Source organism: Artemia franciscana, chromosome 17, assembly GCF_032884065.1.
Source record: "Artemia franciscana chromosome 17, ASM3288406v1, whole genome shotgun sequence".
Taxonomy (NCBI): Eukaryota; Metazoa; Arthropoda; class Branchiopoda; order Anostraca; family Artemiidae; genus Artemia; species Artemia franciscana.
This window is the reverse complement of record NC_088879.1, coordinates 13,216,948-13,243,494: the sequence shown is the minus strand read 5'-3', so window position 1 is coordinate 13,243,494 and position 26,547 is coordinate 13,216,948. Positions and strand designations below refer to the sequence as shown.

Genomic DNA, 26,547 nt, shown 5'->3' with positions numbered 1-26,547 from the left:
GCCAACGTTCTAGTGTTGCCTCTAGTATAGAGCCGTAAGGCTTCAGTGTTTTCTTATATATTTATTATCAATTTTTTTTGAAGAGACACATCCTATGGAATGGGTGGACATATATTTTTAACAAGGGTGAGAAATTATTTTGACCAATTATGTCAGAAATTGGTTTTAATAAAACCAGTAAAAAATGTAACAACGCAAATTATAAGTTAAAAAGAAGTTTGGAAATAATGGGTTTTAAATAATAAGCTTTGAAATTAACCACCAAACTAAGAGCTTCCGGAATTGCTGTGGAGATACGGGACCCACTTCCTTGTTTCTAAACAGAACGTGCGGTCTGGTCATGTAGTATGTATATCATAGCATTTGTGATAACGCGGTCGTAATCTTTGAACTGTTTTTATTTACCTCTGGATTTTAGATCGTTTTGAGATTGCTAAACTTTTGAGAGTGCTAAATGATTTAAATAATATTTCTCTGTGTTTCCTTATAATTTTCCTTATAACCAGAGTCAAGTCCTGTACCATTGTCTGCTGTGTAGCTAAATAAAAGTAATTACATTATACCAAACCTCTCTACAACGTTATTTAAGCTTCTCAACTATACTCGGAGGACTCCCATATAATTAGTCAGGCCGACCACAAGGAAACACTACCCGAGTTTTAATCAGCTTAGGACTGTACCCCATACCCCCTTCATGGGCAAGGTTAACAATCTTAAGAACATCACCACAAAATCTACTTTAATACGTCTGGTGCCCCTTGCGGGCTTGCGGGAAAACCTGTCGGGAAGAGTAAATGAAGTTGTAGATTAAAACGAAAATGACCTTTCCAGAAATCAAAATGACTTCCCTAACAACGGTACTTCTAATTGCTAAAATTATACTAGAATACACGGGAATTTGAGATTGCTTAAGCCTGAAAATATTGAGCTGGCTATAACCCTGGTAGAAACGGAGGTAAAAATTGATCAAGCGATGAAAAAAATTGATCAGATGTCAATAAATAGCCCCGAAAACAAATATAATGTTAACCATAGAAAAGGGAAAAAGTGTGTGAGATTTGGGGAGATAGATCGTGAACCAAAAAGAGGCAAAGAGGGCCAAGAGTCCAGGAACTTGAGTCCTTAGTGGCTTGAAACTATAGAAAATATGGGAACCCACCACCTAATACAGACAGTATGGGAATAAACAACGATAGGTCAAAAGTATATAGAAGAAATTACACACCCCGCAGAGGCCAGGAAAATACCGGGTAATATAGAAAAATATTTCGTTGCCATTGTTGCGGCAGATCGAATCGCCCTACGGCAGATTATTGGCGTAGAATATAAAAGGAAGAGCCAACAAACAAAACAAGACACCAGTTCAGAACTCAGGGTGGCAGGCATTTGAAAAGACAGGGAACACATACTTGGCAAACATTAAATTATATTCTTGAATTTATACCTAGAAATCAAATGATAAAAAACACCCAAGGTCAAAAAAGTAACATGGAAGAGAACTGGGAAAGCCCCCAAAACCTTTGGACAAATAACAGTGGGTATTTAAACAAAGAAACCAGCCTGTAAGGATCGCCAGAGCTGTACCTTTTCAAAGATTTACGGTTTTCAAAATTTACCGTGTTTACTTGATACAGGTGCGTCGAAATCATTAATTAGAGAGGAAGTTTTTAAGACATTTCCTCCTAATGTGAAAATCGTTTTAGCAGGTGTCAGTACCCTGACCTCTATAATAGGTCATAAACTGACAATTTTGGGGGATTACCATTAAAATTTAGTACAAGGAATAATGAAATAATGGTAAAAGCGATAATATGCAAACAGCTACCATTCCCTTGTATTCCTGGAGTGGACGCTATAAGAAAATTAAATATAAAAAACTAGTTTTTTTTACTGAAAGTAAGGAGCGATATTGAAACTTAAAACGAACAGAAATTACTCCATGCATGAAAGGGGCTGTTCCCTTTTCAACGCCCCGCTCTTTACGCTAAATTTTGACTCTTTCTCTCAATTATACTTTATTAAACAGCATAAAACTTTAGCGTAAAGAGCGGGGCGTTGAGAAGGGAACAGCCACTTTCATAAACGGAGTAATTTCTGTTCGTTTTAAGTTTTAATGTCGCTCCTTACTGTCAGTTAAAAAAAAACTAGTTTTTTTTATTTAATTTTTGAACTTTTTTGAATTAATGCATGTTTGATTTTGGCTCTCCGCACATAAATTATTAAAATGAAATTTACATATTAATTCTTTAGCTTTTTTCTTATTAATTCTATTACTAATTTTATTAATTCTTTAAACTCTTAGTTTTGATCAGACGGTTTTGAGAAATAAAGGGTGGGAGAGGAAGCCTAGTTGCCCTCCAACTTTTTGATTGCTCAAAAAGGCAACTAGAACTTTTAATTTTTAATGAATTTTTTTATTAGTAAAAAATATACATAACTTAAGAATTAACTGAGGTAACCAACTTCTATATTCTTATATTTTTATTATGTATATGAGGGGGTTTGTCCCCTCGTTAATACCTGGTTCTTTACACTAAAGCTTAAGTTTTGTCCCAATTCTTTAAGAATGACCCCTGAATCAGAAAAACCGTAGAATAAATAGTTGAAATTACTAAAAATACTTTAGCATAAAGAGCGAGATATTTAGGAGGAGAAGAACCCCTCATATGCGTAATAATCTCTGTTCGTTTTAAGTTTTAATGCCGCTCCTTACTTTCAGTTGACAAAACTTTTTCATGTTTATTTTTTTATTGTTTTTTTTTTAATAGTAATGCAAGAAAATCCTGCCCTTCATTGAATTTCTCATCCCCCATGTCAAATTCCTCCAAGGAAAGATCCTACCACATATGTTCAACAATATGGCTATCTGAAATTTTGATCCGTTGACTTTGGGAAAAAATGAGCGCGGGAGGGGGCCTAGGTGCCCTCCAATTTTTTGGTCACTAAAAAAGGGCACCAGAACCTTTCATTTCCGTTAGAATGAGCCTTCTTGCGACATTCTAGGACCAATTGGTTGATACGATGACCCCTGGAAAAAAAATGAACACGCACCCGTGATCGGTCTTCTGGCAAAAATTACGAAGTTCCATATTTTTGTAGATAGGAGCTTGAAACATTTGCAAGAGGGTTTTCTAATACGCTGACTGCGATGGTGTGATTTTCGTTAAGATTCTATGACTTTTAGGGGGTGTTTCCCCCTATTTTCTAAAATAAGGCAAATTTTCTCAGGCTCGTAACTTTGGATGGGTAAAACTGATATATTTAAAATCAGCATTAAAATGCAATTCTATTGATGTAGCTATTGGTATCAAAATTTCGTTTTTTAGAGTTTCGTTTACTATCGAGCCGGGTCGCTCCTTACTACAGTTCGTTACCACCAACTGTTTGATATGGAACTATATGGGAGCCACTAACCAATAATATTACCATGACAATGCCGAGCAAAAATGAGAGACGAGTTCGCGTAACAATGGAATGTAATTGTGACATCCCAGAATACAATTTTAAATCGAACGGGAAAATAACAATTGAAGGAGGAGCGACGACTCAAATTCTAGTGACGTCAGATGAAAAGGAGGGTAATAACAAAAAAATTGACACCGTAATAGGAGAATAAACTTTAGAGGAGCATCCTTTTATTTTCATTGAAAATTAAATCATTAAAATTAAGAAGGTTATCGCACATTCGAAATTATCAAATCTAAGTAGTAATAAGGTAAAGCTAAATAAAGCAACATTAGGAAGGGTGGAAAAGATTTCAAATACATACATAAAATCACTTTGTAGTCCAGAGTAAAGCACATATTTTACGAGCCAAAAGTAAATTCACTGAAACCACAAAAAAAATTTCGGGATGACAAAAACTATTTTTTTTTTTAACAATCTAATTCAGAACACTTACCGGAAAATATTCAAACCCAGGTGGGTAACATTTTATGGGGCTATAAATGGACTTTTGCAAGAGACAAAGCTGATTACGGCTTAACCCACCTGATAACACACAAAATACAAACGCAAAGGACCTCCAATTAAAAAATCCTCACTTAAGACCCCTTACCATTTAGGATCATGGCTGGAAGACCAAGTCAAAGAAATGGAAGAACAAGGAGTCATTAAAGAAGGGGTTAGCGAGTGGTTTTTTCCACTACTAGTAGTAATAAAATAAGACAATACATGGAGATGCTGCGTAGACTTTAGGGCACTATATACCGTTACGGTGAAAGATGTGGTAAAATTACCACGAATAGATATGATATTAGAATCCCTTGGAGGATCCAAACTGCCTAGTAAAAAAATCATCCAAAAACTGTCTAGTAAAAAAAAATGCCATCTGACACTGATTCAGGAATGGTAACTATTATTTCGATTCGCCTTAAAAGTAAAAGTTTACTGTGAAAAGAAGTCTACGGTGATTTCGAAAAAAACGCCTGAAACCCCTCGAAAATGGCGTCAGATTAAAATGAAAAGTATACCATTGGAATCAGCAATATACAGGGAAATTATACAGGGAATATACAGGCTATTGGGCTAGCAGAACTTATAAGAGCTATGTTTAATGGCTCTAAGAGTACGTACTACACAAGTTTTGACCTGATAGCAGGATATTGGCAAATAGCCTTAGACACAGAAACAAAGCACTAGGCAACAATAACTTTGGACGATGGAAGAACGTTCACATTTGAACGCATGCCTTTCGGCTTATCATTCAGCCCCAACTGTTTTAGCCGACTAATGAATTATGTATTGAAAGACGATGAACAAGAAAAGACACAAGATTCGATGCGAAAAGAAAAAAAAATACACTTTAGCTTATTTAGATCATGTAATATTATTCAAAGAGAATCTGGAAGACCATTTGAATGGGATTAGAATAATACTAGTAAAATTTGTAAAAGAAGGGTTAAAACTAAAACTAGAAAAGGTAAAAGTTATGGTACCAAATTTGTTTTTCTCCGACATCTGATAAATCAAGGTAAAATTTCACGATACCCGGAAAAATTTAGAGTGATACAGCAGTTAAAACCAGCAAAAGATCAGAAAAGCTGTAGATCAGTATGTGGATTATTAGGGTATTTCTGCGATATATCAAAAATTATGTGGCAATAGCTTGGCCTTTGATAAACCTTAAAAAAATTAAAATTAAAAATTTTATTTACGCATCGATAAAAAATCATTAATTTGGCTACATACTATGCAAAATATCTCACCAAGACTGACAAGATATATAAAAGGCCGTGCCAGTATCTTACCAGATTATCTGTCACGAAACCCAGAGGGAAATGAGAAATTAAATATAGTAACTACAATAAACAGTGGCCTTGTCGATACGATAGTGGCCTTGTCGATTGTCAAATAAAAATATATCGTTACATCAAGACAAAGATGAATTCTATGCAGCCATTAAATCCTTTCTATTAAACGGGAAAAAACCACCAGAACACTTCAAACACTTTCTAAAAGAACTAGATTGTTTTGATTTAGATTAAATAAAAAAGCAAACTTCTTTAACTGTATATAAGGAGCTAAATTAAACTTAAAACGAACAGAAATTATTCTGTATATGAAAGGAGCTTTTCCTCCTCAACTCCCCGCTCTTTACGCTAAAGTTTGACTCTTTCTCTTAACTCCACTTTTTAAAACAGTAAAAAACTTTAGCTTAAAGAGCGGAATGTTGAGGAGGAAAAGCCCCTTTCATATACGGAATAATTTCTGTTTGTTTTAAGTTTTAATGTCGCTCCTTACTTGCAGTTAAAAAAGCTTGTTTGTTTATTTAATTTTCATTGTTTTTGAATTAATGCATGTTTTGATTTTGGCTCTCCGCATATAAATAATTAAAACTAAATTTGTATATTTATTTTTTTTGGCTAAATGGCTTTTTCATAGTTTTAATCGGAAGATTTTGAAAAAAAGCGGGGGAGGAGTTCTAGTTGCCCTCCAATTTTTTGATTACTTAAAAAGGCAACTAGAATTTTTAATTTCTTATGAACGTTTTCATTAGTAAAAGATATACGTAACTTACGAATTAACTTACGTAACGTAGTTTTTTATTGTTTTAAAAAGTAGAGTTGTGAGAAACAGTCAAACTTTAGCGTAAAGAGCGAGGTGTTGCGGAGGGGACAACGCCTTTCTTATACGGAATAATTCCTGTTTGTTTTAAGTTTTAATGTAGTTCCTTACTTGCAGTTGAAAAACTTGTTTTTTTCTTATTTAATAAGATATTATAGAGCGCCCCAGCAGTATAGAAAAATGAATTGAAAACTATTCACGTAATTCCAATGTCACTTGAGGGAGAAATATTACAAATATTTCACGCAATAAACGGTTGCCACATGGGAGAACCGAAGACGCTTGGACGAATAAAGGGATTTTTTATTTCCCAAAAATGTACTCCAAGGTAAAAACCTTCATACAAGAATGCCAAGAATGTGCCAAGCAAAAATCACCACCAAAAATGTCTTGAGCAGAGTTAGGACAATAACTTACCCGAAGTGTAGCAGGAGAATGAATTTCCATTCATATTTGGGGTTCAGGAAGATTTGGGGTTCAGGAAGATTTGGGGTTCAGGGGTTCAGGATATTTGGGGTTCAGGAAGAAGCCTGCCAGTTTCTGAGAAAGGAAATCGCTGTGTACTATCAATAGTGGGCCATTTTAATTCATATCTGCACGCTTTTCCAATTAAAGTTGAAAAAGCAAGCACCATAGCGAAGGTTTTAGTAAATCGACTATTTCTAGAACATGAAATTTTCCCTAAAACCCCAGATCAACGATAATGGCCCATGTCCTAGAGCAAGAATATTAGATGAAATAACGGAGTATTTGGGAACAAAAGGCTGGTACACCTCTGCTTACATGATGTCTGCCAATGGAAAAATCGAACGCAAGGACAAAGAACTCGCATATATGCTGGGCATACATGCAAGGCAGGAACCCAATAACTGGTGTGGCCATTCATCTTTTGTCGTTTTTACAATAAACACAGCATATTCGCGTCTTTTACACAAAACACCTTTAGTCTTGCAACATTTTAGAGACCCAAGAATTTGTCGATAGAAAATGATAAAACGTATTACAACTTAGATCTCTATAAACTGGATATAATTATGCGTTTGAAAAAAGCTATGGATCAAGTTAAGCAGAATTTGAAAGTGCAAAGGCAGCTCAAAAAGAAAAATTTGATGAGAAAAGTAGGATGAAGAAACAATACGTCCTCGGAGATCTCATATATGTACAAAAAAAACAATCTGTTGGGAACGAAGAAGTTAAACCCGAAGTTGTGACGGACCTTTTGCAAGGATAAAGCTAATAGCTTGACTTAAAAATTACCTAATAACTTAACATATGTTTTGAAGTACATCGAGAAACACACTGAAGAAATGATACATCATAACCGAAAGAAGAAAGGATTTTTCTCAAAACCATGGAAATCTGAACCTCTTTCTTCAGAGTAAGAAGAAACAGAAGCAATTGCAGCCATATGCATAAGAAAACCATGTCAATTCTTTGACCTTTCTAACGACCAAAATAGTTGGGAAGAATAGAAAGAATATTTGGCCCGCTCTTGGCAACAATCTTTCAAGACACAACAAGAGAAAATAAAAAAGGCCAAATACCCATATGATAGTAGTGATAAAATTGACGAAGAAGAACTCCAAAGACAACCTAGCTTTTCAAAAAAGCCACAAAAATCAACAAAAATGTTCACTTGTCGAAAATATGGAAAAGAGAAAACCACTAATTGTGACCAACATAATAATGAACAAGAGGGTAAACCAAACGAAGCAGAAAAATTGGAAGAAGAACCTGAACTCTCGAGATTCAATAAGTTAGAATCAACAGCGGTGTTAACACAGAAGCGATTAGCTGAACAAACGCCAAAAACAAAAAAGTAGGTCCCGTATCTCCACAGCAATTCTGTCTGCTCTTAGTTTGGAGGTCAATTTAACAACTTATCTGACTTAATTGACTTAATCGGTCAGGTAACTACAATACTCCTGCTTCTAAACTCTGGCAACTGTGAAGTAGCCATCGTTGCACATGCACACTATTCAAAAAGTAACCAAAAAGAGGATGCATGAATAGAAGCACCTTTAAATGAATCAAAATAAAAAATTTCTATATGAAAATGATCCTGACACACTGTGACTACAAGTTAAGAGGAAATGTTCAAGTCTGTGAATCAAAATTGTCCTTTGAACCTAGAATTGAGAGCCGAGACGCCTCTTCTTAAAGAAAGGAGTGTTGTAGTAAGCTGACCAATTAAGTAGGAAATTGATTTTAAGGCCGTGAATAAGTGAACTGATGGAACTCGAAAATCCCATGTTAAATTGAAAATTTATTTTTAAAAAGTACTCAAGTATTCATTGGCGGAAGATGCCGCTTTTAATATCAGGCCATAGACAAAATGTTTGAAAGGATTTTGCTCTATTTTCTCTAATTGCTTAGAAATCTTAGAAAATGTCTAGGTCTTTTTCGCAAGTGTACTCGATAAAGGATATTGCTTTTAGAACAAAATCGGTACTATCATGAGCAGAAGACAATAACCTGTAAGATGATTGGAACCATTTTTCGATTTATTTTCCTGTTTTCTAACAGTCCCCTAGAATATTTTCAGCTGCCTGAAATTTTTACAAGTCGGTTGCCAGAAAGAATCGTTTCAGATCGCCGATAATACCCCCAAGAGACCAAAATGACAAGCTGGTATAATCAGCTGCTTGCTAATAGAGTGTGAAATTTTCATAAATTATTTCAATGCAATGAAGAAACCTAGAAATGAGAAATAGTCAGGAGCCTTCAGTAAAGTTTTGCACACAAAGCCGAAATCATGGGGAAAATTAAATCAAAGCGAGGTATACATCTTAAAAGTGTTACCACACATAGACAGCGCCTTTGTAAAAAGTATTTGGAGCTTGGTAGATGTAAATATCCAAAATACCTAATAATGCGGTACGCTGAAGAACTAGACAAGTCAAGAGATTTAGGTCAAGCGACAAACCTTGAAGCGGAGCAGAACCCCGTAGCTTCTTCCCCGTTGCCCTACCGGATCGTGACTGGTGGTAGAAACTTGGATTGCGACGAATTGAAGGATTGCCGATGGATTTTTGATCCTGCATTTTTCGTGCATGATCTAGAGACTTAAATTTGGAAGCACAGGTGAGGAGGAAACAACCCGTAAAAATCGTAGAACCTTAACGAAATTTACACCACCAGATTCAGCGTATCAGAGAATCCTACTGTAGTTTCAAGCTCCTACCTAGAATTAAACAAAAAAAAAAAAAGTTTTTTTAAGTGAAAGTAAGGAGCGACATTAAAACTTAAAACGATCAGAAATTACTCCGTATATGAAAGGGGCTTTTTCTCTTCAACGCCCCGCTTTTTACGCTAAAGTTTTTTACTGTTTTAAAATGTAGAGTTAAGAGAAAGAGTCAAGCTTTAGCGTAAAGAGCGGGGCGTTGAGGAAGAAAAGCCCCTTTCATATACGGAGTAATTTTTGTTCGTTTTAAGTTTTAATGTCGCTCCTTACTTTCATTTAAACAAACTTTTTTTTTAATTTCTGGACGTCTTTGAATTAATGCACGGTTTGATCTTGGCTCTCTACATATAAATAATTAAAACGAAATTTGCATATTAATTTTTTGAGGCTAAATGGCGTTTTCACAGTTTTCATCGGAAGATTTTGAGAAAAAAGGAGCGAGGGAGGAGGCCTAGTTGCCCTCCTATTTTTGATTACTTAAAAAGGCATCATTTACTTATTATTTTTACGAACGTCTTCGTAAGTAAAAAATATACGTAACTTACGAATTAAATTACGTAGCGAACTTCAATATTCGTATATTTTTATTGCGTATATGAGGGGGCTCACCCCTCGTTGATACCTCGCTCTTGATAATAAAAGCTTAAATTTTGTCCCAATTCGTTAAGAATGACCCCTGAATCACAAAGGCCGTAGAATAAATAGTTGAAATCACTAAGAATGCTTTAGCGTAAAGAGCGAGGTATTACGAGGAGGTAGACCCCTCATATGCGTAATAATTTCTGTTCGTTTTAAGTTTTAATGCTGCTTCTCACTTTCATTAGAAAAAAAACTTTTCATGTTTCTTTTTTCATTGTTTTTTTTTTTAATAATGCTAGAAAATCCTGCACCCCCTCCATTGAAAGTCTCTTCCCCCGTGAGAAGTTCCTCATGGAAAAATCCTCCCCGGTAACCATCTCCCCTCAAATATCCCCCCTCCAAACCAAAAAAATCCCCCTGAAAACGTTTGTACACTTCTTAGTAACCATTACTATATGTACATACAGGTCAAAGATTGTAACTTGCAGCCCCTCCCACGGAGACTGCGGGGGAGCAAGTCGTCCCCAAAGACATAGTTATTGGGTTTTTCGACTATGGTGAATAAAATGGCTATCTCAGAATTTGATCCGGTAACTTTGGGGAAAAATGACCGTGGGAGGGAGCCAAGGTGCCCTCCAATTTCCCATCACCCCTGAAAAAAAACAAATAAACACGCATCCGTGATTTGTCTTCTGGCACAAAATGCGAAATTCCACATTTTTATAGATTGGGGCTTGAAACTTCTACAACAAGGTTCTCTGTTACGCTGAATCTGATGGTGTGATTTTCGTTAAGATCGTATGACTTTTAGGGGGTGTTTCCCCCTATTTTCTAAAATGAGGCAAATATTTTCAGGCTCGTAATTTTTGATGGGTAAGACTATTCTTGATGAAACTTATATATTTAAAATCAGCATTAAAATGCCATTCTTTTGATATAACTATTGGTATCAAAATTCCATTTTTTTAGAGTTTCGTTACTATTGAGCCTAGTCGCTCCTTACTACAGTTCGTTACCACGAACTGTTTAAAAATGTGGAATTTTGTATTTTTTGTCAGAAGGCAGATCACGGATACGTGTTTATTTGTTTGTTTGTTGTTTTTTTTTTTGTTGTTTTTTTCCAGGGGTGATCGTATCGACCCAGTGGTCCTAGAATGTTGCGATAGGGTTCATTCTAACGGAAATGAAAAGTTCTAGTGCCCTTTTTAAGTGACCAAAAAAATCGGAGGGCGCCTAGGCCCCCGTCGCACGCTAATTATTTTCCCAAAGTCACCGGATCAAAATTCTGAGATAGCCATTTTATTCAGCGTAGTCGACAATCCTTACAACTATGCCGTTTGGGATGACCTACTCCCCCACAGTCCCCGTGGGAGGGGCTACATGTTACTAACACTGACCAGTGCTTACATATAGTAATGGTTATTGGGAAGTGTACAGACGTTTTCTGGGGCGTTTTCATTTGGTTGGGGGCAGGGGTTGAGAAGAGGGGGATATGTTGGGGGAACTTTTCACTGAGGAATTTGTCATCGGGGAAGAAAATTTCCATGAAGGGAGCGCAGGATTTTCTAGCATTATTTAAAAAAAAATGAAAAAATAAATATGGCAAAGTTTTTCAACTGAAAGGAACAGAATATCCCTGTTATTATTTTCTTGTAAATATTAATTCCTGTAAATATTCCATAATAATTTTTGTTAAAAGGAACAGAAATTATTACGCATATGAGGGGCTCACCTCCTAATACCTCGCTCTTTACGTTAAAGTATTTTTAGAAATTTCAACTATTTATTCTACGGCTTTTGTTATTCAGGGGTCATTCTTAAGAAATTGAGACAAAATTTAAGCTTTAGCGTGAAGAGTGAGGTACTGACGAGGGGGTGAACCCCCTCATATATGCAATAAAAATATGATAATACAGAAGTTTCTTTACGTAAGCTAATTTGTAAGTTGCGTATATCTTTAACTAATAAAATTTATTTTTACTTAAATTTTAAGTAAAAAATTAAAAAAATTAAAGAATTTAAAAAAAAATTTAAATCTTAAAATTTAATTTTTTTTTTCACTTTAACTAATAAAATTTTATTTTTACCCAGCCAAATATATTACTATTTCTCGGCTGAAACATCTCACCAAAGGAAGCTGTCAATCAAAACCTTTGACAAGACTTGATAATTGGTGCTATTTGAAGTTTTGACAACCAACGGTCTCTAGAGAATTAAAAGACAGAAGGCTAACCTCACTTCAATTTTGAAGCTCGATGTTTTCAAGTTCACTTAATCACGGCCTTAATAAAACCAATAAAAATGCAACATTGCAAATTATAAGTTATAAAGAAGTTTGGAAATAATTGGTTCTAGACAATAAGTTTTTAAATTGAAATTGACCATTAAACTAAGAGCTGACGGAATTGCTGCGGAGCACAGCTTAGATACCAATACAGTTATGAAAACTCAATTTATTTTTGGGACACAGTGCGTTTGACAGTGCGCGAGACAGGAAACTGGCAGCACAGCTTAGATACCAATATTGGTATCTAAGCTGTGTATGCAACAAAACAAAATTTCGTTCCCGCCTATGCTGTTGTGGTACGTTCTACACGTCGGAGCGCGGGCTTGGAGGAGGCACCAAGTTCAGACCTCTGTACCAAAAGCTTCTCATGGGCAAGATAGGAGTTTTCATAACTGTATATTGGTATGTAAACGGTGCTGTGGAGATGCGGGACCACTTCCTTGTTTTAAACAGGACGTGCTGTCAGAAAATAAAGCATGCATATGCTTGCATTTGCGATAACGCAGTCGTAATCTCTGAACTAATTTTATTTACCTCTGGATTTCGGATCGTCTTGATATTGTAAGCGCTATATGAATTAAATATTATTTCTCTGTGTTTCTTTATGTATATCTATATAACCAGAGTCAAATCCTGTACCGTTGTCTGCTAAATAAAAGTAATCGTATTATACCAAACCTCTCTACAACGGTATTCAAGCTTCCCAACTATACCCGGAGGACGCCCATATAATTAGTCAGGCTGACCCTAAGCAAACTATACACGAGTTTTAATCATCTTAGGAACGTACCCCATACCCCCTCTCAGAACAAGGTTTACAACCATTAAAATACCACCACAAAATCTACTTTATTACATCTGATACATCTTGCTTAGTACTTCACTACACCAGGGTTAACCTTACGTCTGTAAGTTATAAAATTTGTCTCTTGTTAACAAATAATGATTTTTGTTGGGAGAGGGGGGCATGTTTGGTCTTAGGTCTCCAAAAAGCGTTAGGCTATTAAGGTGAAACCTTAAGGAAATGCTGAGAGGGGTGCAAAAAACAATTAAAACGTGCCGTAAGGATGCTGGTATTCAAAAAGATATAGAAGCAATATCTAAGGAATAGCTGAGGGTATTAAGTGACAACTCTCAGGGCATGTTGAGGGAATATTGAATAGTGACTGGAGGGCAACCAACCCTGCGTCTAATTTCAGATACTCGTCCCCTCAATATTGATCAAAATTTTGAAAAAGTGATTTTGTTCAAATTAGTAACAAGGTCTAATAACTATACCTCTGGTGATGCCGTACCTCCAAAGCCTCTGGACAAGGATTATAAATGATACAGTCTTCCCATGTTTACATGCAGGATTTATCATTGAGAAAAAAAGAAAACGTTGATTGTGGATCCGTCTAAAAAGGCTAAAGGTATTATAGCGAAACTTTGGGGAATATTGAGGAGTATACTAAACTAAATTAAAATACACTATGCTTTCCAGTTCAAAACAAGAGCTATGAGCTTGTATGACACTTTTGACGAGGTCGGAAGAGCCAAGAGCTCATATGGCATGAGCTCAAGCAAATTTCTAAGAATCAATAGATTGACTTAAAAAGAAAATCAAAGGCTTAGTGCCGGTCTCGATTTAAAATAAGAGCTCTGAGATACGAGGTCCTTCTAAATATTAAAATTCATTAAGATCCGATCACCCACTTGTAAGTTAAAAATACCTCATTTTTTCTAATTTTTCTCTCCCTTCAGCCCTCCAGATGGTCGAATCAGGGAAAACGACTATATCAAGTCAATTTCTGCAGGTCCCTGATATGCCTACCAATTTTCATCGTCCTAGCACGTCCAGAAGCACCGAACTCGCCAAAGCATTGGACTCCCCTAACTCCCCCAAAGAGAGCGGATCCAGTCCGATTACATCAATGACGTATCTACGAAATTTGCTTATTCTACCCACCAAGTTTCATCCCGACATCCCGATCTCTCCACTCTAAGCGTTTTCCAAGATTTCCAGTTTCCCCATCCAACTCCCTCCAATGTCACCAGATCTGATCCGGATTTAAAGTGAGAGCTCTGAGACATGAGTTTCTTCTAAATATCAAATTCATTAAGATCTGGTCACTTGTTCTTAAGTTAAAAATACCTCATTTTTTTAATTTTTCCAAATTACTCCCCCCCCCCCCCCGAATCCTCCAAAGAGAGCAGATTCAGTCCGGTTATGTCAATCACGTATCTAGGACTTGTGCTTATTCTTCCCATCAAGTTTCATCCCGATCTCTCCACGCTAAGCGTTTTCCAAGATTTCTCGTTTACCCCCTCCAACTCCCCCAATGTCAACGGATACGGTCGGGATTTAAAATGAGAGCTCTGAGACACAAGGTTCCTCTAAATATCAAATTTCATTAAGATCCGATCACTCATTCGTAAGTTAAAAATACCTAAATTTTTTCAGTCAATTTTGTGCAGGTCCCTGACACGCCTACCAATTTTCATCGTCCTAGCGCGTCCAGGAGCACCGAACTCCCCAAAGCACTGGAAATCCCCCCACTCCCCCAAAGAGAGCGGATCCGTTCCAATTATATCAATTACGTGTCTAGAACTTGTGCTTATTCTTCTCATCAAGTTTCATCACGATCACCCCACTCTAAGTGTTTTCCAAGATATCCGGTTTCCAAGTTTTCTATTTTCCCCCTCCAACCCCCCTTGTCCCCAGATCTGATTGGAATTGAAAAAGGAGCATCTGAGACATAGGATCTTTCTATATATGAAGTTTCATTGAGATCTGATCACCCATTCGTATGATAAAGACACCTCAATTTTTACGTTTGCAGGATTTTCGGTTTCCCCTCGAACTCCCCCCAATGTCATTAACACCCCCCCCCACACTCGCCCAAAGAGAGTGGATTCGGTTCGGTTATGTCAGTCACGTATCTTTGACTTGTGCTTATTCTTCCCAACAAGTTTCATCCTGATCTCTCCGCTCTAAGCGTTTTCCAAGATTTTCGGTTCCCCCCACCTACTCCCACCAATAACACTGGATCCGGTCGGGATTTAAAATAAAAGATATGAGTTACAAGGTCCATCTTAATATGGAATTTCATTAAGTTCTTATCACTCGTTCGTAAGTTAAAAATACCTCATTTTTTCTAATTATTCAGAATTAACCCTCTCCCCAACTCTCCCAAAGAGAACGGATCCGTTCCAGTTATATCAATCCCTTATCTAGGACTTGTGCTCATTTGTTCCACCAAGTTTCATCCCGATCCCTCCACTCTAAGCGTTTTCCAAGATTTTAGGTTTCGCCTTCCAACTCCACCCAATCTCACCGAATCTGGCCGGGATTTAAAATAAGATTTTTAAGACACGATATCCTTCTAAATATCAAATTTCAATAAGATCCGATCACCCGTTCGTAAGTAAAAAATACCTCATTTTTCTATTTTTTCCGAATTAACCCTCCTTCCACTCCCCCCCATATGGTCGAATTTGGGAAACGACTGTTTCTAATTTAATCTGGTTTGGTCCCTGATACGTCTGCCAAATCATCCTAGCTTATCCGGAAGTGCCTAAACTAGCAAAACCGGGACAGGCAGACCAACAGAATTTGTGATCGCTATATGTCACTTGGTAAATACCAAGTGCCATAAAAAGCGTATATGCAATATAAAAAAACAGCTGAGAGCATGAAACTGGCAATTTCAGAGTTTGTTGAGGGAGATTTTAAAAAGTGGTCGGAAGTTAACCAGCCTCCCTCCCATTCCCTTTTTAGCTGCCCTGCCCCCGACGACAATGAATTAAATTTTGAAATAGCTATTTTGTCCCAAAGAGTCTGAAAGTCAAGTAACTATGGCTCAAGGGTGACATATCCACCCACGGCCCTAGAAGCAAGGGTTGTAAGTTATGTAAGTTGCCCACTGCTTATATATAAGGTATGCGATTGGGAAAATTAGTTGGGGGATTGTTGTCTAAACGGGGTAACAGATACATCTAAAGAACGACGAGGAGTATTAAGTAGAACATTCGCATGTATGTTGAAGGGAATTTGGAAGGCTGATTGGAGGGTAACCAGTGTTCCCTCTTTTCATTGTTGATGACAGCCATGACATTGAAAGAATTTCGACAAGTTATTTTGTTCAAAGTGGTCAAATAATTATGTTGACGATTAGATTGTTTAGACTGAGGCAAAGTTGTTAAATTAAAACAGCAGTTACGTTGTTTTCTATAGCTCATGCAGCTAAAATTCCATTAAGATTAAAATAAATGCTTTTTACCCTCTGGTTCTTTCTTAGGTCTATTTATACCCAAACCCGCGATTTCTCAAGATTTTTCTTTTGGTTGTTTTTGAGTTATGTTGTTTTTAGTATATTTAAAAAAATTTTGTATTTACAAAAAAATGCAGTTTTCGGATTTTATCACAGTTTCGTCAGTGTTGCCTCGTTTAGTTGTGAGAATATATAAATAAATGTAATTGCTTAAATTTGGAGATGCTTCCCAAGCGTAAACATTCAAATACTAACAATGTGGTTCAGAGTGAGGAACTGTGAGTGAGGAGCAACATCGACGAATAGTATTCAAAATTATAAAAGAAATATTTTGATAACAGTAAATATGTCAAATAATTTTTTTTCATGGTGGCTTCAAACATATAAAATTCATCCGGTTTAAAGTTACCTGTAAAAAGCTACGGGTCTGAGAAAATTTTTAAAGAAGGGAGAAAACATCCCAAATACAAAGTGATCTTAAGAAAAAATAATTCAGAATATCAGAGAACCTATTGCAGATGGTTAAAACTTCTATCTTTATAAAAATGTGGAATTTTATAAAAAAAATATTTCGAGAAGAAGGATTACAGATTCGAGTTTATTTTTTTTTATTATGTTTGTGTTTTATCTGGAGGGTTATTGTATCGAGCCAATAGTCCTTGAAATGCTGGTGATGGTGAAAGACAAAAACCAAAAGTACTATTGCCCCTTTATGTAGCCAAAAAACCCGTTTATGTAGCCGTTTTCTATCTAAGTGGCACTAAACTTGAAAATTGTGATGTAGCCAACCGATTTAATATTATCGGAGAATTATGCATTGAATTTGTCAGCTTCAGAGGCAGCAATGGTGTACGGTTCCTCTTTCTATACTGAATAGTCATGTAGCCCATACAACGGTAAACATAGATGTCTATTTTAAAGCTTCCAACTAAATAGATTCACCAATCAATTATCAATATGTTTGATAAAAAAAAGCACAGTGATGTATAATTGGGAAGAGACTAATATCAAGAAGAGCTACTAAGCCATTTTTTTATGGGGGGGGGATTGCCTGAAATTTCAAATAGTACATTTGAATATCCAAATTTCAAAAGACAGTCTAGGAGGTTAGAGGGAAATTAGCGCTGTGCAGTGAAAGCCCCCCTCTTATTGGAGAAAAATGTGTATCTTGTTGCAGCACGACACATCACGTATGCTTACTGGTACAAAATAATCTGTTTGATTTAAAATTATCAAAAAACTATATACTGAGGTTATCAGAGGATTCACTCTATGTATTGAGGGTTTCTTTGCATTCTATGTACGAGATAAAAACACTGTTTTTATGTTTAGTACCTCTCCTCCACTCAGGGTCGTATCTAGAAGGATACTGGGTTTGAACCCCTCACTCCCCTATTATTTTTTGTTCTACTCGTAGAAACCTAACAAAATGTACATGCCAAATTTTTATATTCTTTTTTGAACAGCGGTAATATATTTAACATTGATCAACATTTGTATTGATTCTTTGAAAAACAATCAATATCATAGGAGGTGCAATAGTGTTGCCTAAGTGTAGAGCGATGTAAGTGAGTTAGTAGTGACCGCCCTTTGGATTGCACGACATCTATAGCCGCTGCTCTTTTCTTCCTTAATGATTTAAGCTCGCGAAGAAGTTTAAAGAAGATTCCCTCCAGACGCAAGTGTTATTAATTTCTTCAATATGCAGGTGTTTGTTACATAATCAGGAATATTTTCTAAAAGATGCAGGTATTTGTTACGTAATAGAGAGCATTTTTTCTTTGTTAGTTTAAAAACACGCGAGGACCAGGAAAAACGTTCGGGGCCCCCACCAAACTACAAAATCTTTGGTTGTTACGCACCAGGATTTGTTAGAGTCCGCTAGTCATGCGGTGAAATCTTGGTTGTAAAAAATTGATAATTGTCCAAATTTTACAGGTGAAGATGATAGAATCTTACGTGACTTGTCTTGGTACCGGTGAACCATTAGAATGATGCAAAACTGGTTTTGAATGTCAATGACATGTGACGTAGGGTTTACTCACATCGGTATTGAAAAATAGTTCAGTGTGTGAACATCGAGGATATTATTTTTGGCATATTTTTAGCATTGGATGTTTTTTCTCTATTGAATATTGAAGGGGCTAGCAATGGTAAAATTAAATCTAGAGTGCTTAACGTAGCAGTGGAAATTACTTGGAGTTGTCATCTAAACCTAGAATGAGACGAGATGTTTGCACGACATGTAATATCATTGAGCAAATTTAAGTCGGAAGAACAGTTATGTTTGCGGTAAAAGTGAATATTATGATTATACTAAGATTAAAAGACGGATCAAATGCAACAGTTTGCAAGAGAACGATCTGAATTAATCTGTATAAAAAGGAGTAAGTTTGTTACTAGCGAGAAGGAATCTTCATTCTTTTTAGTCCATAATCCGTAGTGAGAGCGTCAAGATTAAAAATGACTGGTCTTGAAAAACAAAAATCATAAAGAATCTAGTTAATTTGAAAACAATGTTCGATTCTAGATGATGATATTCAAAGAAAAATATTTTGTCAGAGAAAGCTTAACGATATAAAGGAAAATGATTCTCAGTCTTTCGACTATGATATGAAACTTATACGTTGTGGTCCAGATGTATTAATCAATTTACTGACATATTAATTGAGACAAAACAAAATGATATTGTGGATTTACTTTTGAACACTACCAATAAATTCGTTTAAGATGACCATTTTTGTAAGCCAACAATAAATAAGTCGGCATTTTAATAAATCGTGTCTAAAGAGGTTTATTGATTTGATGTGTGACGGCAATCAATTACTCCTCCTCCTAGAAGACATTCATCTTATCGATCGAAGGTCAGTTTCTTTTTGGCAGAGAGATAGTCAACATTGAAAAAATGCCTTAATTATGGCAATTATGTTTCTATACATTGGGCAGCTGTTTATCCTATGATAACTGCACTATTGCATATGCCTATAATGAAAAGTGTAGATTATACAGTCCAAGTAAATTGCATAGAGGATATGGTGTAAAAATTAAGGATTGTAAAATCTTTATTGAAGAGATTTGTTACTCTCACACTAGAGGTTTCCTATGCTCCAATTGTCACTATGATAAATATAATCAATGAAAAAATACTCACCCTGGTATAATTGCGAAAAATTCTAAAGTTAATTTCAGTTTACTTTAAGAGACTTGTTTCATGGTGATTTTACTTGTTTTGGGGTGGAAAAACCTGGTCTAGGCTTCAGTTGCTGGAATAATAAAGAGTTTTGTTTTTATGACATCCTGTGAAGATATTGTCTCCTATAACTATAAATCCACTTACTTTTTTGGCTGTTACAGAAAATGATTTTTATATAAGAATATCGTATGTGATATTGCTTCAAATAATCAAATCATAATGTGAAATTTATAATATGAATCAAAATAGTATTAGTTACTTTACAGGGTGGCATAATATAAATAAAGTTGCATTATATTGTAGAAAATGTGACCCTCACTTTGCATGCCAAGATGAACATAAGTTAAATCCTGACGAGCTGACGCCACTTATCACTACCCATGGTTACCTTTACGTGGAAAAAGAAATCTAAAGGAAATTACTTTTTATTGTAAAAATAAGTTCTATTAATAAACAAATTCACTAACATCTTGAAAGAATTTCACTTTAAGGTACTGATATTTTATATTATACAGGTAAGAAAGAACATTTTCGACTAAAAAATCGTTCAGTCAGAGATTGTCTACATAAATGCTCAGAAAATCATGGTAAGTATATCTGCAACATCGAAAAATCAAATATAATAGCGCATGAAAACCACAGGTTTTTGCTGATAAATCTTGTACTTGCTTCCGATTTTGAATAATAGATTTTCCACACTGCTCATGAAAGTTATTTATGTGAGACACGTAGAAGGCAAACGGTAGAACATTGATCAACATTTATATTAATTCTTTGAAAAACAATCAATATTTTTTTTATTTATATATTTATCAGCCGTCATTCCAATAGAAAAAAGACGGAGTATAAAAAAAACAGAAAAGGGAAAAAACATTACACTTCCACACAAAGGAAAAAACAACAACTATGAAATAAAAGCTCACCAATCTACAACTGAATGTACGTACACATATATACATTTAAATTTTGATAATTTTGCTCCAGGGGTGGGATTGGATTTTTGAATTATACATACTAATCAGTTTGGAAATGGCAAGCTCAGGATCAGTTATTTTATATATTTTAATCATTTTAGTATTTCTTGTCCAAGGGGGAAGCCGAAGTAAATATTTAGAGAATCTGAAGAAAAGTGATCCGAGTTTACGTTTTTCGCCAGTTGAAAAAATTTGCCAAAAGGGGCTAGGTAAAGGAATTGAGGTATTACAACAGAATTATAAAAAGACGCTAAGATTTTTCGGTTAAAACGTGTGATATTTTTTACAAGTAGAGCATAAGAAGCGCAAATTTTCCAATCAAAATGTTCGGAAGGGAGTCTGCGGGTGAGTATCAGTGAGGAACCAATGAGAAGACCAAGTTAAACAACACTTTCAAAGGGTCTTAGACAACTATCACAAAGAACAATGGTGGGCAAGGGACCTTTAGCTTTCCAATTAAAAGCACAACTTCAGACTTAGCCGAATTAAATTTGAGACATAGGTGATCATATTCATTTTGCATAATTTAAAAGTTTTTTTCTATCCGTTGGATAGACCTGATTATATTGAAGACGTCGTCAGCATAACACACGAGAGAAATGTTAATAGATGTTTGAAAGATACATAGCCAATGTTCCCATCTTTAGAGTTGATGGGCTACTATTAACAATGTAGTCAGAAGGGTATTGTTAACCCATTGAATACGGCCGAGGAAATCTGGGGGTATGCAATATGATATGTATTTGGACACGTAAGGATCCAAATTAAACACATGGATTATTTGATTTGTGTTCATGGTGTATAGGCTAATAGAACACTCCCGTCAGGGGTAATTTCACAATAGATTTCTAATTGATTTAGTGAGATTAATGCTGTACTCTCCTCCAACGGTTCGGCAAAGGTACATTCTAAACGTACCGTGTCCGTTCGGATAAAACTCATATCTAGAGTATCAGACAAATGCAACACAATAATACCATGAGTTTTAACAAACATTTCTTCAGTTATAACATTTTCAAATAGTTTTGAATTTCGATCTAGGGATCGGATTGTCAATTCATTTAGAATTCTGTAGGACTTATCAAAGGATAAATTGTAGATAGGAATTCCATTTACTTTCAAACTGTTCGTGGTAACGAACTGAGTAAGGAGCGACCCGGCTCAATAGTAAACTAAACTCTAAAAAACGGAATTTTGATGCTAAAAGATACATCAAAAGTATCGAATAATCATGCTGATTCTAAAGTTTCATTAAATTTTATCTTTGTCATCAAAAGTTAGGAGCCTGAGAAAATTTGCCTTATTTTGGAAAATAGGGGGAAACATCCCCTAAATTCATAGAATCTTAACGAAAATTACACCGTCGCATTTGGCGTATCAGAGAACCCTGTAGCGAAAATTTCAAGCTCTTATCTACAAAAATGTGGAATTTCGTATTTTTGCCAGAAGACAAATCATGGGTGCGTGTTTATTATCTTTTTTTCTTTTCCCCAGGGGTCATCGTATCGATCAAGTGGTCCTAGAGTGTCGCAAGAGGGCTCATTCTAACGGAAATGATAAGCTCTAGTGCCCTTTTTAAGTGACCAAAAAATTGGAGGGCACCTAGGCCCCCTCCCACGCTCATTTGTTTCCCAAAGTCAACGGATCAAAATTTGGAGATAGTCATTTTGTTCCGCATAGTCAAAAACCATAATAAATATGTCTTTGGGAATGACTTACTCCCCCGCAATCCCTGGGGGAGGGGCTGCAATTTACAAACTTTGACCAGTGTTTACATATAGTAATGGTTATTGGGAAGTGTACAGACGTTTTCAGGGGGGTGTTTTGGGTTTGGGGGTGGGGTTGAAGGGGGGATATGTGGGAGGATCTTTCCTTGGAGGAATATGTCATGGGGGAAGAAACATTCAATGAAAAGGGCGCAGGATTATCTAGCATTACTAGAAAAAAAAATGAAAAAATAAACATGAAAACATTTTTTCAATTGAAAGTAAGGAGTAGCATTGAAAATTAAAACGAACAGATATTATTACGCATATGAGGGGTTCTAAAAATACTTTAGCAAAAAGATCGAGGTATTTAGGAGGAGATAAATACATCGCTCTTCATGCTAAAGTATTTTTAGTAATTTCAACTATTTATTCTACGGCCTTTTTGATTCAGGGGTCATTCTTAAAAAATTGGGACAAAACTTACGATTTAGTGTAAAGAGCGAGTTATTAAGGAGGGTACAAGCCCCCTATTATTCATAATAAAAATATAAGAATATAAAAGTTTGTTACGTAAGTTAATTCTTAAGTTACGCGTATTTTTTACTAATAAAAATGTTCGTTAAAAATTAAAAGTTCTAGTTGCCTTTTTAAGTAACCGAAAAATTGGGGGGGCAACTAGGCCTCCTTCCCCACCCCTTGTTTCTCAAAATCGTCTGATCAAAACTAAGAGAAAGCCATTTAGCCAAAAAAAATTAATATTCAAATTTCGTTTTAATAATTTATTCGCGGAGAGCTAAGATCAAACATGCATTAATTCAAAAACGTTCAGAAATTAAATAAAAAAAATAGTTTTTTTAACTGAAAGTAAGGAGCGACATTAAAACTTAAAACGAACAGAAATTACTCCGTATATGAAATGGGTTGTCCCCTCCGCAATCCCTCGCTCTTTACGCTAAAGTTTGACTCTTTGCCACAATTCTGCTTTTTAAAACAATTAAAAGCTTTAGCGTAAAGAGCCAGTGATTGCGGAGGGGACAACCCATTTCATATACGGAGTAATTTCTGTTCGTTTTAAGTTTAATGTCGTTCCTTACTTTCAGTTAAAAAAACTAGTTTTTTTTTTTATTTAATACATACAAGAAATGAAAGTCCAAACATTTCAATTTTTTGTGAAGAATTTATCGTCGACCCGATGGCAATAGCACTTTTTACAAATGCCAAAACAAGTTTTGAAGGAATTTCGTCATTGTAAATGACGAATTGGTATAGGTACCTGTACCCCTAGCAATATGTTGTTGACTCGTGATTGTATGAGTAACGAGTTGTTTGATATTATTACCACTAGCTCTTAATTTTTCAGTTTCCGAAGCAATAGAGCTTATAACCTGTTATTTTCATGTATGAAGAATTGCCGAAGCGAGAGAGAGTTACATCAGGTGCAGCGGCAACTACTTTCGCAAAATAAAATTGGACGGAGCAAGTTCTAGTTCTGTATGAATCTTAACATTGGGGGACAAACATTGAGGTATATTAAATGTTTCATCGTTTGTTTTTTCCAACCAAGTGGAAATCCTTAGTTGTAGCATCTTTAAATCTATTGCTAGTGTCAGTGTCCGTTTTATATTCATATTTAATAGCCAAACATCTCAATAGCTTATAGGAAATTGGAGTCATCGACACGAATTGTATATAACTTGCATAGTTTGAAAGATTATTGCTTGTGCTCACCAATGCTCCATTTAAGTAGACACTTATTTTTCTAAAAAATTGTGTAGTACAAAATTTTCATAGGATTACCCATCGGCTGCACTTGATTTTTCATTGTTAGATTTTTTGACAATCACATTCAAATCAATAAATGTAGAAGTCAAATCTGTGAAATAGTCTTCACTGAAATATATTTGAAAAGGAATGTTTCCAGAAAGCTGTTGTTACGATAAAATTGCTCATAGTAATAATTTTTTACTCTCATACCAATATTTTCCGCTTTTAAAATATATGGATATGAGGCGAATGAAGGATGAGATTCTTTATGTGGTAAATACGCAATTTCTAGGAAACGAAATCCTTTTTTGATCTAAGAATTTTCACTCTTGGTTTATGTTTCTTCTTTGACAGGAGTGATGTCTTACGCTTCTGACCTGAGTTGAGACTGATTGGTGATGATGTGTTTCTTACCCTTTTTAAACCTTTTCCACTTTGTCGTGATTCCTATCGCTCGCTGAGGGATCGAGTGCCGGACCTTAGATTTGCAAAACACTTTCTTTAAAATCCTTTACAGAGCCCAAATCATTTAGTTTAGAGGACGCAAAATCTGCGGCAACCGGAGTAATGTATTTTTTAGCCTGGGGTGATGCCGAATGAAACAACTTAGCAAACCAATTGCCGAGAATGTACCCGGACATTAACGAAAGATTCCTGTAATATTTCATTCCATGTCCTGATTGTCCTGGTCTTAGAGTAGCAACACAGCAATAATTATCAGGATAAACCAAAGTTTTTTTTCTATTAGCCACCTTTTTATCGAATGTGTCGAAAATGACATTTAATCACAGCCAAACCTTTTGTTATTGCTAAAGGATCGCTCAATTTATTTCTTAACCTTAACTGACAGAGTTCGAAATACAGAGTATTTACTGGATTATATTGAATGTGCTTTGCATTGTAGCGTTGAATGTGCTCGTGAGTGGTTTTTCATTCAAGAACACATAGGAGGGGGACATTGGTATTTCCCACTCTCGATATCTCAACAAGCATAAAGAAATATACAACTGTCCGAGGAGAAGTCAGGTGCATAGACTGCAAAAATAACAAGTTCCATCCTACAGATGGCACCAGCACTTCTACCATTGATTATAATTTTTACAAAACTGAGAGCATGACTCTGATTATCGTTGAGAATAAGCTTCTCATTGTCAATGGGAGAACTAATGTAGATCTTGTCCTGTTCCATTGAATAGTTAAATTTAAAGGAACCATTTCCACGTGCAGATATTCTTCTATTGGTAGCACGAAACAAATCATTCATACTACCTTGTTATTTGTATGGTAATGTGATGAATGAGTATTCACCCGAGTTAATTGATTCTATCCATTCTTTGGTAACGATTGGCCAATCATGTGGTCTAAGTTTTATATCATACGTACGAATGAAAGATCTTAAGCCGAACAACTCAATGAAAAACAACAAACGAGTATGCGGCGGTCAGAAAGAAAAGATGAAAAACTAAGACTAAGCGGATATTTCGCCTGTATGTAAACTAAGCATCTTTAGTACAGAAGAAACAAACAATAAAAAGGAAAAACAAATAAAACCACCACTTATATTAATAAAACTAATTGTCGCAACCGATCTACATAATATATCCACAAATAGATTTACTTCGACGAGAACACCAATGCAACTGAGTAAAAAAGTATAAAAATGGATGAAGTTAATTCTGTTGCGATATAATCTAATTGTTTGTAATTATTGAAGCAATTCTTTTCGGTCTGGTCTGGTGGTATCTGGTGGGATCTCATCCCCCGGTGATTTCGTAAAATCTTAACTCCCTTATTAACTATTGGTTCATTTTTCAAAATAATTGTATACATTGGGTCAATTTTTAAATTTCCCGTATCTCTATTAATTGGAAGATTATCAAACATGCTTTATTTATTTCTATAGCCTCCCCCGCCCACTGAGAAAAACCTATATCGTTAGAAATAGCCGTGGTTCATTAGAGAAATAGAAATAGCACTGAATATCAAGTGAAGGCTCATTAGAATGGACATTAAAAGTTTGATTCAATTTTCTACGTAGCAAAAAATAACTGTACCACCGCAAAATGACATTTTCTGCTATTTCGTGGGGCAAAACGACCATTTTGGCACAAAGAGTGCTAAGAACTTAGGTTAGGAACTAATATGTAACACCTCTTGATGTCTGTGCAATTTTTCGACTTCGCCTGTAATATTGGTGTTGGGGTTAATAACGCCCCTTTTATCGTAGAAAATCTTTTTCTTTGTACATAAAAGATTACATACAAAATTGGTAAAAAGGTTGAAAACGAAACGAAAGGCAGAAAAAGAAAAAGGTTGAGAACAAACCAGAACACAGGTGGAGAGTTGGGGGGAAGAGGGTACAAGCGAGTAATACTAGAAACACTAAATTAACAAATCAATACCTTGCTCTGCAGAAGCTAAATTTTTATTTAAAAACTGATGCATTGATTTAAAGGTTCGCATTCGGGGTTACCCCGTGTGGGTATTCAAAAAGGAAAAAAAGTTAAACATAAGAAAACAGAGTTATATATTCAAATA

General features: G+C 35.6%; 1 long non-coding RNA gene across 5 annotated transcripts in view; it reads left to right on the top strand.

Moving 5' to 3' along the window:
• The first annotated feature begins 356 nt into the window (after positions 1-356).
• The window catches only part of LOC136037875 (uncharacterized), a 155,514-nt gene continuing 129,323 nt past the window's right edge, over positions 357-26,547 (top strand). For all 5 annotated transcript variants that reach the window (XR_010620063.1, XR_010620066.1, XR_010620064.1 and 2 more), the window contains exons 1-2: positions 357-432; positions 23,606-23,770. This is a non-coding gene — a long non-coding RNA (uncharacterized LOC136037875). The remainder of the gene's footprint in view (positions 433-23,605; positions 23,771-26,547) is intronic.